General features: G+C 44.2%; 1 protein-coding gene across 1 annotated transcript in view; it reads right to left on the bottom strand.

Moving 5' to 3' along the window:
* Positions 1–17466: 17466 nt before the first annotated feature.
* The window catches only part of LOC125045432 (etoposide-induced protein 2.4 homolog), an 11112-nt gene continuing 11078 nt past the window's right edge, over positions 17467–17500 (bottom strand). The window contains exon 8 of the mRNA XM_047642672.1: positions 17467–17500. This exon is cut by the window's right edge and continues 1200 nt beyond it. The gene's annotated coding sequence lies outside the window, so the exon portion shown is untranslated.

Below are 17500 nucleotides of genomic sequence, written 5' to 3'. Positions count from 1 at the left end.
TTGAGTATGTATGTGCATGTGCGTGTAATGTGTAATTATATATATTTATATATTTGTTTATATTCATATATATACACACATATATATATTATTATTATCATTGATATTATTATTATTATTATTATTATTGTTATTATTATTATGGTAAGCCACATACTGAGCTACACTGAAAAGAAATCAAGAATTATACCACCAAAGGTGTCAGTGCAGATCAAAATGCAGCTAAGAAAGAAAGAGAAGATAGAAAATCATCACATATTCATGTAGTAAAAACATATTAGCTGATCTTTCAAGCTTATTAAGAGTGTGAGAAGTTACAATCTCTGAAGGCAATATGTTCCAAAGCCTACAAATAGCAGTAAAAAAAACTGAGTAGTAGACAATCGATTTGTGTCAAATGTCATTAAATTGAGGGTCACTGGACGTTTAGTAACTCTTCCGGGTTGATAAAAATCAGGTAAAAACTTATAGAGCGTATGTGAATAATCAGTTATAATCTTGTATAAGACTGAAAGAGCTCCAATGTCCCTACGATGCCCAATACCTAAATTTAAGTCAGATAGGAAAAATTTAATGGAAATAATAAAACGACAAAGCAGTCGTTAGTGTGACTCTGCAGCAGATACCCACACAGGAAAATAATATTCAAATTGAGGCAGAATAAAAGAAACGAAGCATCTACGAGTAAAGTTGTCATCTTCATAAATCTCCTTGCACCTGCGAATAATGCCTAACTTAGATGAAACTGTCCGGGCCATATTCCTAATCTGCAATTCAAATGTAAGCTTTGAATAAAGGGTTACACCTAAGAGCTTTATTACTCACTGAAGTGATTAAGACTTCATTAATCAGCAGACTTGGATGCTGAGGCAACTGCTTTCTTTAGCCAAACAATGCTATTAAAAGCATGGTAGACACCATGCCAATGGACTCTTCATCAATTATCCCTCTCGCATCAGTTAATAAAAGAGCCAAAAGATTATCGCTCTTATGACTCGCCTCACAGACTAACTGCTCACACCCAACTACATCTGAGGAATCTAAGGCAGTAAAACCATGTCGATCAGTAGGGGACACAGAATTCAGCCAGGCTCTATGGTGAGCATTAAAACCATCTATACAAATAAAGCACAATTTCCTATCATTCTCTCCAATGGAAATGTGCGAGGTCAGTACACAATCATAAACGTTGCCATCGGAATTGAACTTCTATAAAGACTAAAAATGTAGAAATTACGAAAACGACTACACACTCTCACAACCATGTGCTCGTGACAACCGCATTCACACTTCGTAAAAGGAATCGCTTTAAAACCAACCCTAGAATATGAACACAAATCTTGGGCTCGAGGCAAAGAATTCCTACGTAGCAACAAGGGTTTACTAAAATTAGGTAAAAGCAACTCTCAGTTGTGCCTCATGTCTGAAACCAGTTTCAGCTCAACAAATAATGTCAAATTTAGTTGAAATAAGGGCATTCAAATTCCCGTGAATTCCACGAATACTTTGGACGGTTAGGGCCTGGAATAAGTTCAACATCAGACAACAAAACAAGAATTCCACATAAACACACACACACACACACACACACACACACACACACACACACACGCATACATATATATATATATATATATATATATATATATATATGTATATATATATATATATATATATATATATATGCGTGTGTGTGTGTGTGTGTGTGTGTGTGTGTGTGTGTGTGTGTGAGTGTGTGTGTGTGTTCATACATACATACATGCATACACACACACACACGCATACATATATATATATATATATATATATATATATATATGTGTGTGTATATGTATATATATATACATATACATATATACAGTGCGTGTTTGCGCGCGTTTGTGTGTGTATTTGTACGACTTTATGTATGGAGCATAAGAAATGATAAGCTTACTTTAATTTACAGCAATACAAAATATCTTGTTAAATGCGGCAAAAGTTACACAAATACGTATAATTTCGTAAAATATAGAAAAAAAAACATTGGTAGAAGTGAATATTCATAAAAGTGACTACTATTTAGATCAAAGTCTTAAAAGTCCTGTGCATTGCCGCCTTTGGATTGCAATCCTTATCATTCGTATCTTTTATTTGGGTTTGGTTAGAGTGAAGATAGCATTGATATATGAACGCGCGCAGACATACACACACAAGCATCCACAGACACATACGCATGCATACACAGTTCTTACATTATTTTTCTTTGCATACTGAGTAACCATCAGCCTTTATAAAGCTTCCTGGAAGAGGGATCCCGAAACATAACTTGATCAAAAAGGAGTGTATGACGGCTGAAGATGTGCTTGAGCGCAACATGACGGCGCTGAGTGGTGGAGGCGGCAACAGGAAGCGAAAGAAATAAGTGTGTGAGTGTGTGTGTGTGTGTGTGTGTGTGTGTGTGTGTGTGTGTGTGTGAGTGTGTGTGTGTGTGTGTGTGTGTGTGTGTGTGTGTGAGTGTGTGTGTGTGTGTGTGTGTGTGTGTTTGTTCATATGAATATTTCATAACAAAAGCTGGATGCAGTTTGTAGCATTAATAGCTGATGAGACGTTTACCAATGATGCAGCTTTATTGCTCATTTTTACAACTTTATTTCATTTCTAATTTCGTAGAAATCCCTTTAAGCACCTTTGTTTTTTGTTTTTTATTATCATTATTATATATGTGTATTTCTTTTTTTTTGTAATAGCTCAAAAAGTTCTTTACAATTTCTGAATATGATCAGTCGATTTTCCTGCTTCGTGAATGTTCCCTTGCATAAAATATTTCAGCAGGACCGATTAAAGGAGTAGAAGGTGGATGCAGTTGCTTACAAGATGTTCTAGTCGTAAGTTTCCTTTTGATATACTGTACCAACTTTTAATATGTCTCCACTACGTTTTCGGGTTTCATTTTCACATTGCTGTCTTTCTGTCAAAACCTGAACATTGCCTGCTTCTTCCATGTTCTCTGTAATATCTATGCAGCACCAAAGTTGCCGACAGTTCCTCTCTCATGCAGATAAGGTTTAACGAAAGAAATTTCTTCCGTACATCTCCATTTAGGCACACTCACTGCTTCTCTTTGTTGTACGAGTTTGTACGTCTCATAAGTAGATGATACTAGTCATTTAGTACACTCCATCGTTGTGTCCATTACCAGAAAATTATGAGATTAAACGGAATTATAATCAAACTTTCATAGGCGTTAAAATAATCCTTTGGGATAATGATCCAGAAATTTAGAATATATCAAAGGACATAAAATTCATCGCTTGATAATTTTATATTTGCATCTGTGTAACATAATGCCTCAAGTTACGAGTATGAATACTATAAACAATGAAATTTCTTTTGGGCGTAATCAGGATTGAGGTATGTCCTTTGGATGGTTTAGAATAGGGTGAATGATAAATGTGTGTCGCATATGCCAGAAAATAAAGAATAACATTTCACAATAGCAAGTAATAAAAGTTACTGCCTTACCTGATCTTTGAATTATTTGCCTACGGTTTTTCACGTTTTCTTTTTCATGTGCGAATCGCTGTTTTTTTTTTATAGTGATCATATCATAAAGCTCAATTAGCTTTTCTTCATCCATGGTTGCTTCACCTCGAGCTTAAGTACATCAATATTATGTGTAGCTTGTTTCATGAGTGAATTTCCAAACAAAGTGCTGTCCCTTTAGTCTGAGATTCCCGAGCTTATCCATCTATTGCCTAGAGTATTTTGATCCAGTTCTCTGGCTGCTGATACTTGGCATATGCCCGCTCCTTGTGCCGAATATCTTGGTGTTGAAATATTTCTTGATGGTAAAACTATCACCATCATTAATGTATATAACCCACATGATAATGAAGTGGTACAAAAGTCTCCTGACAGTATGATACATAGTGATACTTTTATGCTCGTGATCCCCTCCTGGGCTCTGAGGGAAGCACCATAGGCAAAAACGGTAAGGTTTATTATGACTATCTCCAAAACAGTAGTGATCCTATACACCTTTTGTGCCCCTTAGAAAAGACTCATTCCTTTGGTGGCAAATTAGATGATTTAGCTCTATACAATCAGCACTCCCTAGCACTGCGAAAGTCAGTAAACAAGTTGGTAACATCATTAACCAACTCCACCCCAGATACCCTGTCAAACATAGGACTCCATCCTCCAGTAAATCAGGTAAATCACTTGGGAAGAAGCCCTGACTTAGCTGGGGACCTTGTATTCTTTAGAAAAAGGCTTAATGAGGTAATAAATCAAAAGCGGGAAGAGAGATTGTATTCCTGGGCAGAATTGATTGACTGCACGACTCCTATGAATAATGTGTGGAGGGAAATCAACAAGATTAAAGGCAATGCATACAATGTGACTCCCCACCCTCACCCAGAAAGGGTAGCTTTGTCACTCTTCAATAAATGCTGCGAAAATTCCTCTCTCGATAATCTTCCAATATCCATACGCAGGTACTCCATTGAATTAAAACACAAAAATGAAACTGACTATCAATACCAAGTTTTTGATAAGGCTGATGCACCAATGACAAGTCATGAATGTTTTGCAGCCATTAAGACTAGCCAATCCAGTGCACCTGGGGATGACGGAATCACTTATGACATCATCCGAAGGGAAGAAATCCTCTTTTTGATCTCCCCAACTTAACATATACTTCAGGCGACTTGCCCACGGCTTGGAAACAAGCTACCATTATTCCCATCCCAAAAACAGGATGCCCTGATGAATAGAGACAAATTGCTCTGACATCCTGTCTCTCTAAAACCTGTGAAAGAATTATCAATCGTCTGCTCCACCAGATCAAAGATCAAATTCATCCATCAGTCTTTGGTTTCCAAAAACGGAAAGGAACACAAATGTGTTTAGCCCAATACCTAAGTGGAAGTAATACACAGTTTTCTTACTTCATAGATTTCAAAGGAGCATTCGACAAAGCTTCTCCTACTACAATAATCCATGAGTTAACTCTTCTAGGAGGTAAAGGCAAGCTTCTGCTATGGATAAAGGAGTATCTATTTTGAGAAGAGCAAAGGCACCTACAGTGCTTAAAGTAAACAAGAGTTAGGCACTTCACAAGGTGGATTTTGTCCCCTTCATTATTTATCATACTTATGCACTCTCTTTGCAAGCTCAACAGTGAGTTAGGAGACCTATGCAGAATCACATCCTATGCTGATGACATTTTCATTCAGGTCTTTGATAGGAGGGAATATGTTCTCCAGAGGTTCAGCAAAAAGTGTGCTTCCCTTGGACTCAATCAACCCTATCAGGTACATTTCCAAATCTCATAAACTGCTATACATTCCAAGGTTAAGTGTACAGGTTATTGCAAAAACTGACACCTATAAGTATCTTGGTGTCATGGTGATTGCTCCCCTCTTGTCCCGCAATTCGCTTCATATGAGAAATTGTTCAAAACATCAAGGAACATTGTTTGGAACGTTTAAGACCCTTATAATACATAAGTAACAGACACATAGGTGCCTCCCTCAGAGTCCATGATAGACTATGCAAGCCCAGTTCTTAGTACGTTGCCACAGAATGGTCTCAGACCCCTTGGAGTCTTACAAAACAAGGTCATGAGAATCATTCTTGGCTGCCCAATGACTGCCAAAGTTCTTGTCACGAGGAAAGAGCTAGACTTCCCTTCTGTTCACAGTTGTATCATCCAATACCATACTCGGCATCAGACTTCTGCAGCTCCAATCTAGACCACAGATTTCCCTTGCTTTGTCCAAAGAGACTAATTACAGAGTTCAGCATGTCCGGCGCCCTCGATACTCCAATTTGATACAGTCAAAGCTAGAATGGAAGGCTAAAACTGCCTAAACTAGTCTCTGCTTCAATATGTGGAACATTGATGCTATTAACATTCCAGAAGCAACACTATGGCATAGATATGTATATGTTCATATTGACAAATTAACAGGGTCTAAATCCATGACTTCAGCAACAGAATTAAAAGGCTATTACTTGAAATATATAGATGAAATTCTCAATCCCCCTCATGGTACCCCCCACTTGCGATTTACTGTGATCACAGTTTGACACGGTGCATCGCGAATCTCTCTGGGAGATCCTGAGACTAAGAGGAATTCCAATAAGGATTATTGGACTAATAGCAAACCTGTATACAGGCACTGAAAGTGCTGTAAAGTGTGGTGCGGGCCTGTCGAGCTTCTTCCCTGTTAGTTCAGGGGTGAGGCAAGGCTGTGTTCTTGCACCAACACTTTTCAACACTTGCATGGATTGGATACTGGGTAGAGCTACTGTCCAAAGTCACTATGGAGCAACTCTGGGGAATATCAAGGTTACAGACCTTGACTTTGCCGATGATGTTGCCGTACTCTCTGAATCTCTGGAAACCCTTGTAGCGGCTCTTGATGCATTTAGCAATGAAGCGAAGCCCCTGGGGCTAGAGGTCTCCTGGACCAAGACCAAGATCCAGGATTTTGGGGGCCTGCTAGGAGACCCTGTACAGTCGATACGTGCTTGCGGGGAAAACATCGAAGTCACAAAGAGCTTTATATACCTCGGTAGTGCATTTCACGACTCTGGGCTGTCAGACCAAGAAGTCAGTAGACGGATTGGCCTGGCAGCAGGGGTCATGAAATCTCTCGACAAGAGTATTTGGAGATGTCGGTACCTGTGCAGAAGGACCAAGCTACGTGTTTTCAAGGCCCTGATACTTCCAGTTTTACTCTATGGTAGTGAAACTTGGACACTATCTTGTGCTCTGGAATCTCGTCTTGATGCCTTTTGTAACAGATCCTTGCGCCGGATCATGGGGTACAGTTGGCGGGACCATGTGTCCAACCAACGGCTGCACCGTGAGACCGGTACAGGACCTGTTACTTGCACAATCCGTGATCGCCAACTCAGGCTATATGGCCACTTGGCTCGACTCCCACAGGATGATCCTGCCCATCAGGTTGTCTCTGTCCGAGACAACCCTGGGTGGAGCAGGCCTGTGGGACGACCGAGAAGGTCGTGGCTTGGGCAAATCGATCAAACCTGTCGTGAGGAACTAGAGATGGGCCGGGCCCCTGCCTGGCGGCTCGCCATGAGGGATCCTCGTAGGTGGAAGCGGAGGGTGGATGCGGCTATGCGCCCCTGCCGGCGTTAGCTCCATAATGATGATGATGATGAAGTGTTCTGGGTATTTGGAATGGTGAATTCTGGGCGTGGGTATCATGTTTCTTTTGGCACTTTTTTTTTAAATAGAAAGTGCATACAATAGTCGTGCAATTTGAGTTTAAACATAATATAATATCTATTAACACTGAGACAAAAGAGAGAAACAAAAAGTAAAAAAAAAAAAATCTAACTGGAAGGGAATAAATTCGAACTGGGCTACAATAAAGATAATAATTTTCAGTCGATGGCTTCCTAGTGGAAATTTTCCCACTTTTTTATATCAAAGAAAATGTCTGGTATTAGGCTCTTTAGTTAGGAGCAATCTGTGGCATGGAAAGTGTAATGTTTTGAAAGTTATTAATTCATTAGAAGTGGGTGCTTCATGCTCGGGGTGATGTGAAGCGATGGTGTGATAGCCTAGATAGTGTTAAGCGCTTTGCATGCCTTCTCGCTTACAGCATGCCTTCTCGCTTCTCGCTGGCTAGACTGGTGCGAAAAGGGAGCAGCTATTTATAAGACTCCCCTGCCAGCTCATAACCTCTCCATCATCAAGACTTCTGCAGTGTCTCCTCGTGGCCACCCTTGGAAACTAGATACCTTGCGGTCCTAGGCTGAACTGTGGAGGCTCCTGGAGCAGCAGGAGGCCCTAAAGGGAGTCATGGGAGCGGGGGTTACCCGTCATCCCATCTGGGTCCCTTGGCGTAATGCTTGTGGTGGAAAGCCCTAGGGAGCCTTGCAGGCGGATTATGGGACCTGCAGCCAGCCAACCTTCTGTATATGGGGCAGCGTCGGTAGGGGTGGCAGAGGTGGCGCCTACCCGGAGTGACTGCCCGAGGTTAGACCTCAGGCGGGTTGTCAGGGTGGGGGCTTGGAATGTCTGTTCCTTGCGACAGGACGAGCGGTTACCACTACTGTTGAGGGAATTGAAGCAGCTGAGAGTTGAGGTGGCTGCTCTCTCGGAGGTGAGAAGACCTGGCAGTGGCACGATTAGTGTGCGTGGCTACACTTATTACTGATTGGGACGCAGTGATGGCCACATTCTCCAGGGAGTTGCCATATCCATCTCCAGCAGACTTCAACCCTCGGTAGTAGAGGTCACTCCAGTCGATGAGCGTATTATGGTGTTGAGACTGAAGCTTTCATTTGGCTTCATGTCTCTTATCGCTGTGTACGCTCCTACGGATGTATATAAACTTGAGGTGAAAGAGATGTTTTACGCCAAACTTGCATCTGTGACAGACAGCTGTCCTCGGCGAGATATTCGTATTGTTCTGGGTAACTTCAATGCGGTATCTGGCTGCGATCGAGCTGGCTACGAGATGTCTGTCGGTCCTTATGGCTCAGTAGCTGATAGCCTCCTTTTCCGTGACTTTGCTAGGTCCCAGAAATTGAGGATTTCTGGCTCCTGGAATCAGCATTCTGACCCACATCATTGGACTTGGTACAGTGTAAGAGTGGCGCTCATCACCGAAGCCTCCCGCAACCCGTAACGGCGGGCATCCCCGTTCGCTTTCCCGCACCCGGGGAGTCACCTTTGAGTGTACCAGTCGCCGCTGGCCGTTCTCCCCGCATCGTTGATACACTTTCACGCAATTTTTGAAATCTTTACTCACGGTTTTAGGGAATTTATGTTTCTTTTAGTTATACCCGTTTGGGTCTAGTTTTCTTTGGTTTTATTTTGTTTTACTTGCCATTCAGTATATTTTCTGTTCGTTAATATAATTTACTCCATTTCTGTTTTAATGAGGACGCGTATTTTTATTGTTATTTTATGCCATATTATTATAACCTACGCGTTTTTATGATTGAAAAGATGTACAGCCGTGACGTCACGGAATGAGTGTAACCCTGCTTGGCGCGAAAATAAACAGTTGGTGCCCACACTTGGTCAAAGAAAGATTTCGTCTCTCCTTACCCTATTCCTTTATGACTGAATTGCAGCCGGCTTCTGCGAACAACGGAGCCCGCCCGATACTTCAGGGAGAGGAAAAGTTACGTGTCCTTACAGCTCCCTTATTTTGGCTAATAGGAGTTATGTTAACTTAATATATATAATGATAATCAGAAGAGGTAATCCTAATTTTCATATCACGATCCATTTTAGTATATTTTCATTTATCCATTTTTAGTGTTTCATTTTCTACCTGATTTTATCTTAAAGTAATTTTCGATCACTTGTTTATTGCCTTAATTTAGATTTTCTCTATATATGTATATATATTTTATATATTTTTTTTTTTGAGAGCCCTCTGAGACGATACGATGCTCACGTGTTCCTAGGACCCCCCCTTTGCCTGCTACCACTCTCATGGGGCTCTAGGTCTTTCAGGGGGGGAAATTATCCATCCTCAAATTGCGCAAGGCCTGGGCTACAGAGCCGCGTACTCTCACACAGTGATACGGGTAGTGTGGCCAAAGAGATAGACCACATCCTCGTTAGCACTCGATGGAGGATCCGAGGTCTGTGGAACTGATCATAGATTAGCTGTGGCTAATCTGTGGGTCCACTTTAGAACCCCCCGTAGCCCAAATGAACACCCTAGGGTGTTTCATTTGGACAGATTGAGGGAGGACAAGTGTGCCCAGGTATTTGCTGAGCGTGAAACCCTTGATGCAGCCCAAGAATCGATTTGTGAATGCCTAAGAGCAAGAGAGAATCCCATCTCACAGAAGACAGTGGAAGACACAGATGCTTGTCGTGTGGCTCGATTGTCAGGGGGTTGCAACTTGCACCGTTCTCTGGACTAGGTCACTGTTGAGAAGGGTTAATGAACAGTTTATCAGGAATCTTGCAGAGGAGGTCGAAAGCCATTTCCTAATAAATGACCTTCGTCCTGCCTACCAAGCCCTGAGAAAGCTGAACTTCAAGCCTTCCTCACAGATGACTGCAGTCTGCTCAGGAAATGGCCAGATAATCTCAGATCCTGATGGGGTGCTTGTGCATTGGGTTGAGTATTTTGAGCAGTTGTATCAGGTTGATCCACTAACAGTAAACATGGATGCGAGTAATGTTGAGATTCCTCTGCCATACCCACCCATAATGGGCGGCGATCTCCAAGCTGAGGAGTGGTAAAGCAGCAGGTGTTTGCGGCATCCCAGCTGAATTGTTAAAGGCTGGTGGAGAACCTATGGCAAGGGGCTTGCATGCTGCCATCTGGCAGACTGGTACCATTCCCCCTGACATGCTGAGGGGTGTGGTCATCCCTCTCTGGAAGGGGAAAGGGGATCAGTTGGACTGCAGTAATCACCAAGGCATTACACTAGTCAGTATACCAGGCAAGGTATTTGCACACATCCTACTGAGACGTATTAGAGACTACCTGCTGAGGCACCAAAGGCCGTAGCAATCTGGATTCACTCCTGGTATATCCACAATAGACCGCATCCCGGCGCTTCGAGTCATTGTAGAGCGCCGTCGTGAGTTCGGACATGGGCTGCAAGCAGCTTACATCGACCTCAAGAAGGCGTTTGATACCGTGCATCGCGAACCACTCTGGGAGATCCTGAGGCTAAGAGGAATTCCAACAAGGATTATTGGATTAATAGCAAACTTGTATACAGGCACTGTAAGTACTGTAAAGTGTAGTGGGGGCCTGTCAAGCTTTTTCCCTGTTAGTTCAGGTGTGAGGCAAGGCTGTGTTCTTGCACCAACACTTTTCAACACTTGCATGGATTAGATACTGGGTAGAGCAACTGTCTAGTGGAGCAACTCTGGGCAATGTCAAGGTTACAGACCTTGACTTTGCTGATGATGTTGTCATTCTATCTGAATCTCTGGAAACCCTAGTGTCGGCTCTTGATGCTTTAGCAATGAAGCAAAGCCCCTGGGGCTAGAGGTCTCCTAGACCAAGACCAAGATCCAGAATTTGGGCGGCCTACTAGGAGACCCTGTGCAGTCGGTACGTGCTTGCGGTGAAAACATCGAAGTCACAGAGTTTTATATACCTCAGTAGTGCTGTTCACGACTCTGGGCTGTCAGACAAGGAAGTCAGTAGACGGATTGGCCTGGCAGCAGGGGTCATCAAATCTCTCGACAAGAGAATTTGGAGATACCAGTACCTGTGCAGAAGGACCAAGCTGCGTGTTTTCAGGGCCCTGATACTGCCATTTTACTATTTGGTAGTGAAACTTGGATGCTATTTTGTGCTTTCGAATCTCGTCTTGATGCCTTTTGTAACAGATCCTTGTGCCGGATCATGGGGGACAGTTGGCGGGACCATCTGTCCAACCAATGGCTGCACCGTGAGACCAGTACAGGACCTGTTACTTGCACAATCCGCGATCGCCAACTCAGGCTAACGGCCACTTGGCTTGATTCCCGCAGGATGTCCTTGCCCACCAGGTTGTCTTTGTCCGAGACAACCCTGGGTGGAGGAGGCCTGTGGGACGACCGAGAAGGTCGTGGCTTGGGCAGATCGATCAAACATGTCGTGAGGAACTAGAGATGGCCGGGCCTCTGCCTGGCGGCTCGCCATGAGGGACCCTCGTAGGTGGAAGCAAAGGGAGGATGCGGCTATGCACCCCTGCCGGCATTAGCTCCCAAATGATGATGATGATGATATCTTTTAGGGGGTAGGGTACTATTTGTAACAAAACCGAATATGGGACCTTCTGTTATGGTAAACCTTTCAGAAATTACCAATGAATATATTGCAAGGAAGTACACAGAACCTAGATTCCCTTGATCGAAATTCAACTGAGCGAGTTGCGACCGCCATGGCAACACAAGTGATATAAAAACTAATGCCTAGAGATGCAAGGTCGGCTCATTCCGACTCCAAAAGAGATCTAGCTTCCCCTGGGCAAGGAGTTCAGGATGCCCGGGACATCATTCTCGCATGACCCCCAATCATTTCTCGTGCGTGCTTCTGGCCCTAAAGCACAGTTAATGAAAACAACTCAATGAAGGAGAGTGAAGCTGACTTTTTAAATCTATTGATAAAAACAAACAAATTTAGAAATGTAGGACGACGGTAACAGTCTGTCGTTGTAATTGGTAAATTCCGGTTCATTGTGCTGTTTATCAGGTCTCATTTTTATCACTGGATACCTTGGGTTCCTGTGTCTCATTTGGATTTATTTGGGACTTCATTTGGGTTCATTTTTGTGTTTCGTAGGCCGGCTGGCGAGCCACCAGGCAGAGGCCCGGCCCATCTCTAGCTCCTCACGACAGGTTTGATCGATCTGCCCAAGCCAAGACTTCCTCGGTCGTCCCACAGGCCTCCTCCACCCAGGATTGTCTTGAACAGAGACAACCTGGTAGGCAGGATCATCCTGCGGGAAACGAGCCAAGTGACCGTATAGCCCGAGTTGGCGATCGCGGATTGTGCAAGTAACAGGTACTGTACCAACAACCGTTGGTTGGAGACATGGTCCCGCCAACTGTACCTCATGATCCAGCGCAAGGATCTGTTACAAAATGCATGAAGACGAGATTCCTAAGCACAAGATAGCATCCAGGTTTCACTACCATTTAGTAAAACTGGGAGTATCAGGGCCTTGAAGACATGCAGATTGGTCCTTCTGCACAGGTACCAAATACTCTTATCGAGAGATTTCATAAACCCTGCTGCCAGGCCAATCCGTGTACTGACTTCCTGGTCTGACAGCCCAGAGTCATGAACTGCACTACCGAGGTATATAAAGCTCTCTGTGACCTCGATGTTTTCACCGCAGGCACGTACCGACTGAAAAGGGTCTCCTAGTAGGCCCCCAAAATCCTGGATCTTGGTCTTGGTCCAGGAGACCTCTAGCCCCAGGAGCTTTGCATCATTGCTAAATGCATCAAGAGCCGCCGCTAGGGTTTCCAGAGATTCAGATAGAATAGCAACATCATCAACAAAGTCTGACTTTGGACACTAGCTCTACCTAGTATCCAGCCCATGCAAGTGTTGAAAAGAAGAACACAGCCTTGCCTCACACCTGAACTAACAGGGAAGAAACTCGACAGGCCCGCACCACACTTTAAGTTTGCTATTAATCCAATAGTCCTTGTTGGAATCCCTCTTAGCCTCAGGATCTCCCAGAGTGATTCGCAATGCACGGTATCAAACGCCTTCTTGAGGTCGATGTAAGCTGCATGCAGCCCACGTCCGAACTCACGACGGCGCACTACAATGACTCGAAGCGCCGGGATGCGGTCTATTGTGGATATACCAGGAGTGATTCCAGATTGCTCCGGCCTCTGGTGCCTCAGCAGGTGGTCTCTGATACATCTCAGTAGGATGTGTGCGAGTACCTTGCCTGTTATACCGAGTAGTGTAATACCTCGGTGATTGCTGCAGTCCCACCGATCTCCATTCCTCTTCCAGAAAGGGATGACCACACCCAGCATGTCAGGGGGAATGGTACCAGTCTGCCAGATGGCAGACGGGACAGCATGCAGGCCCCTTACCATATGCTCTCCACAAGTCTTTAACAATTCAGCTGGTATGCCGCAAACACCTGCTGCTTTACCATTCTTCAGCTTGGAGATTGCCCTCCTGACTTCAGTCAGGGAGGGTGGATCCTCGCTGATGGGTGGGTCTGGCAAAGGAATCTCTACATTACCCGCATCCAAGTTAATTTTTGATGGATCAACCTGATACAACTGCTTAAAATACTCAGCCCAACACACCCGCACCCCATAAGGATCTGAGATTATCTGGCCACTTGCTGAATGGACTGCAGTCGTCTGTGAGGAGGGCTTGGAGTTCAGCTTTCTCAGGGCTTGGTAGGCAGGACGAAGGTCATTTATTAGGAAATGGCTTTCGACCTCCTCTGCAAGATTCCTGATAAACTGTTCCTTATCCCTTCTCAACAGTGACCTAGTCCTGCACACCAGAGAACGGTGCAAGTTGCGATCTCCTGACAATCGAGCCCCACGACAAGCAACTGTGGCTTCTAGTGTCTCTTGCGAAATGAAATTCTGTCTTGCTCTTGGGCATTCACCACTCGATTCTTGGGCTGCATCAAGCGCTTCACGCTTGAAGGTGTCCCACGGAAGAGCAGGGTCCGTCAGGCCCTCGATTGCTGTGAAACGACCAGAGATAGCCTCACCCTCCCTCAATCTGTCCACATTAAGCACCCTAAAGTGAACCCGGAGAGTAGCCACAACTAATCTATGATCAGTTCCACAGAACTTTGCGCTTTGATACACCCTGCAGTTCTGGAGGATCCTCCACCGAGTGCTAACGAGGATGTGGTCCATCTCCTTGGCCACCTGTATCGCTGTACCAAGTCCAACGATGAGGGTCAGAGCGCTGATACCAGGAGCCAGAAACCCTCAATTTCTGGGTTAATGGTTAAAAGCAAAATAAATGTGCTAGACATCTAAGGTCATGTAGCACTATAGTAAATGGTAGTGAAGGGTGGTTGAGTTAGTGATTAGTTGTCAAAGTTTGGCAAAGGAATTGACGAGTAAATGGGTTAAGGTTGGGTAAGGTAATGTATAGGGGTTAGATCAAGTGAAGGATGTATATGCATTTGAGGTTGTCAAAGCAGAAAGTGTGAGAAGTTGTTGGAGGGATCACGAAAATCGGTCCAATTTGCCTGGGCTAAATAGATTATTTAAGAAATTTGTAGAGATGGGGGTAGTAGAGGGGGGGGGGGTTGGTTTGCGAAGTTCTAGCTTCGCCCGGGCCTTCTAGATATGGCCCGGCCTGTGTCAGCTTTTTTACGGCTGTCTCATTGAGTTGTCTGACACTCGGTGCTCACCGTGGCGGCGGGATTGCCAGCAAGCGCTCCTGCCTGCCATGGGTGAAAGCATTTCGCATAGCCTCTTTACCAGCACGGCGGCTGTTGTGGGCGGTCCATGTCTCAGGAATTGTGTATGGTTACAATTTTCTAGGTAGTGGACTAGTGTGGCGTTCGGCTCGCCGCAGTGCTTGCAGCACCATTCATCGCGTTCGATTGTTGGGATAATCTGCCATGCACAGTGGTAACCTAGGCGCATTCTGTAAAGAATGACTTCGGTACCTCTGTTGCTTACTTCAGAGAGTGCCAGTGGTTCAGAGCCTGTGGCGTCTGAGTACCAGCTGGCCGAGGGGAAGGTTCTCGTTTCCTCTCTGTGGAGCTGCCGTAGGAAGGTACGACCGACCAAGGCACACTTCTCCATAAGTAATTTTCGGCTCGGTTTTATCGTCATGGGATTTGGGGGCATACCCCTGCCAGCGGCGGCTAGTCTGTCAGCAAGCTCGTTCCCTCTGATGCCGATGTGGCTTGGGACCCAATTGATGATAATTCTTCTACCCTGAGCAAGAGTTCTCTGTGCCATTGTGAGAATCGTGGTCAGTAGGTAGATGTTGTCTGTGGGTGAGCTGTGCTGAAGACCGTCAATGGCTGCCCTGGAGTCTGTGTGTATGACCACGTGTCCTTCCCTTAGGGACGCGTGGCCTAGGGCTCCCATGATTGCAACTGCCTCTGCCTGTAGCGAGGAGGCGTTGTCTGTTACCCTCATGGATCGCGTGGCATCCCTAGCTGCAAAGCCGGCGCCTGCAGTGTGGCTCAAGGGGGGGTAGTAGAAGGACGGGGGCATGTGGAAGAGGGAGTAGTGTTGAGGGAGGTAGTGTTATGGGGAGGTGGACAATAAGGTTGTAAGGTAGTAATAAGGGAGGATGGGGTAGTTGATGAAGAAGGTTGTGGGGGTATAGTTGTTGAAGTTGAGCATGTTGGGAGTAGAAATGTCTCCTGGGGTGTTGATTAGGGTGGATACTGTACTAGTCGGCATTGAGGAGGGGGTATTAGTTGTAGTGTTCAGAGCCGTGGTCAAAGGAGAGCCTGGGGTCAGGGAATCGGGCGAGTTTGAATTGGTGGAGCTATTTGATGAAGAGGCAAGCCTCATTGCCTCTAATAATGGTATGGTTAATGGTTAATGGTTAATGGTTATTCATTGTTGGCCATGATAAGCCTGAAGTATGTTGGGGAGAGAAACGGTCCACCCCTCAGGGTCGCTTGAGGGGTAAGGGCTAGACAAGCAGGGGAATACCGTGCCCATGGCTCCCTCAGGCCGTTCAGGACTGGCACAAAGTCAGCCTTTCATCCTTTCAGCACGGCTCTCACACCTTAGGAAGTGGATAGTAGAAGGGGTTGGTGAAGGGACAGAAAGGAAAAAGTAGGAGGGGAAAAAAAAAGACCATGCAAAGTTTGTTGAGTCGAGGGCTGAGTCCCAAGGTTGGGGAGTTCCCCAGCATTGGGTCCCAGTCTCCGCCTCCTACGCCCCCCCCACGACAACAACGGGCAAGGGATTGGGGGGGCTCAATTTCTGGGACCAAGCAAATTCCCGGAAAAGGAGGCTATTCTCTCTACCAGCGTCAGCTCCTGAGCCATGAGGACTGACAGACATCTCATAGCCAGCTCGATCGCAGCCAGATAACACATTGAAATCACCCAGAACAATACAAATATCTCGCCCAGGACAGCTGTCTGTCACAGATGCAAGTTTGGTCCCGTGGGCTTTGTCCCACAAGCTTCACGCCAGGTTGGCGGCCGCTGGGACGAAGATGGGACAACAGGTAACCCACGCTCCCCACCCGAGTCCCAGTCCTCGGTAACGTAAATAATGATAATAATGATTATTGTTGTAATAATAATAATAATAATAATAATAATAATAATAATAATAATAATAATAACTATTATCAACATTATTATTATTATTGTTTTACTATTATAATTATTATTAATTATGATGATGATAACAATATGCAGTAATAAAAATATTAATAGTTATACTAATAATAACTGTGATTTTTCTTAGCATTGTCATCATCAACGTCATTTGTAAGAGTGGTTTTATTTACTTGGATATTTTATATAAACAATGTCAGGTATGGGTAAAAAAGGAAAAACAAAAATATTTATTTAGAAATAATATGAAGTCCAGAGAAACATGTGAGAGAAATACAATAAAGGAGGTGGTATACTAAAAAGAAAAGAAAAGAAAGAATTGATAGGAGCAAATTTTAAACCTGATAAGACTCATATCAGAAAACAAAAGAATATATATTTTAATACAGGAATGAAGCAAAACAAGGGACTCTGTTCAGTGATACAGCAGTGCCACTCCTGCCTGATTATATGTCCTTCATAACATGAGCCTGGCCTATCTCAGGCGCTGCACGAACTCCGTAACTGGAAGCAAGCACAAACCCCAGACATTGTAGCAGCAGAAATGAAGCAAAAATACTGTTTTTCCAACTAGGATGAAAAACATAAATAATTTCAAATCCTTCAAACAGAAATTCTGCAATGCAGATAAACTCAGAAATTTCATAAAACTAAATCTAGTCAACAGTAGTCTACATGAGGCATATGAAAATAGCAAAAGAAACTTTTTATATTTAATATATATAAAAAAATG

This window comes from Penaeus chinensis, chromosome 37 (assembly GCF_019202785.1).
Source record: "Penaeus chinensis breed Huanghai No. 1 chromosome 37, ASM1920278v2, whole genome shotgun sequence".
Lineage (NCBI taxonomy): Eukaryota > Metazoa > Arthropoda > Malacostraca > Decapoda > Penaeidae > Penaeus > Penaeus chinensis.
This window is presented reverse-complemented; position numbering and strand designations above follow the sequence as displayed.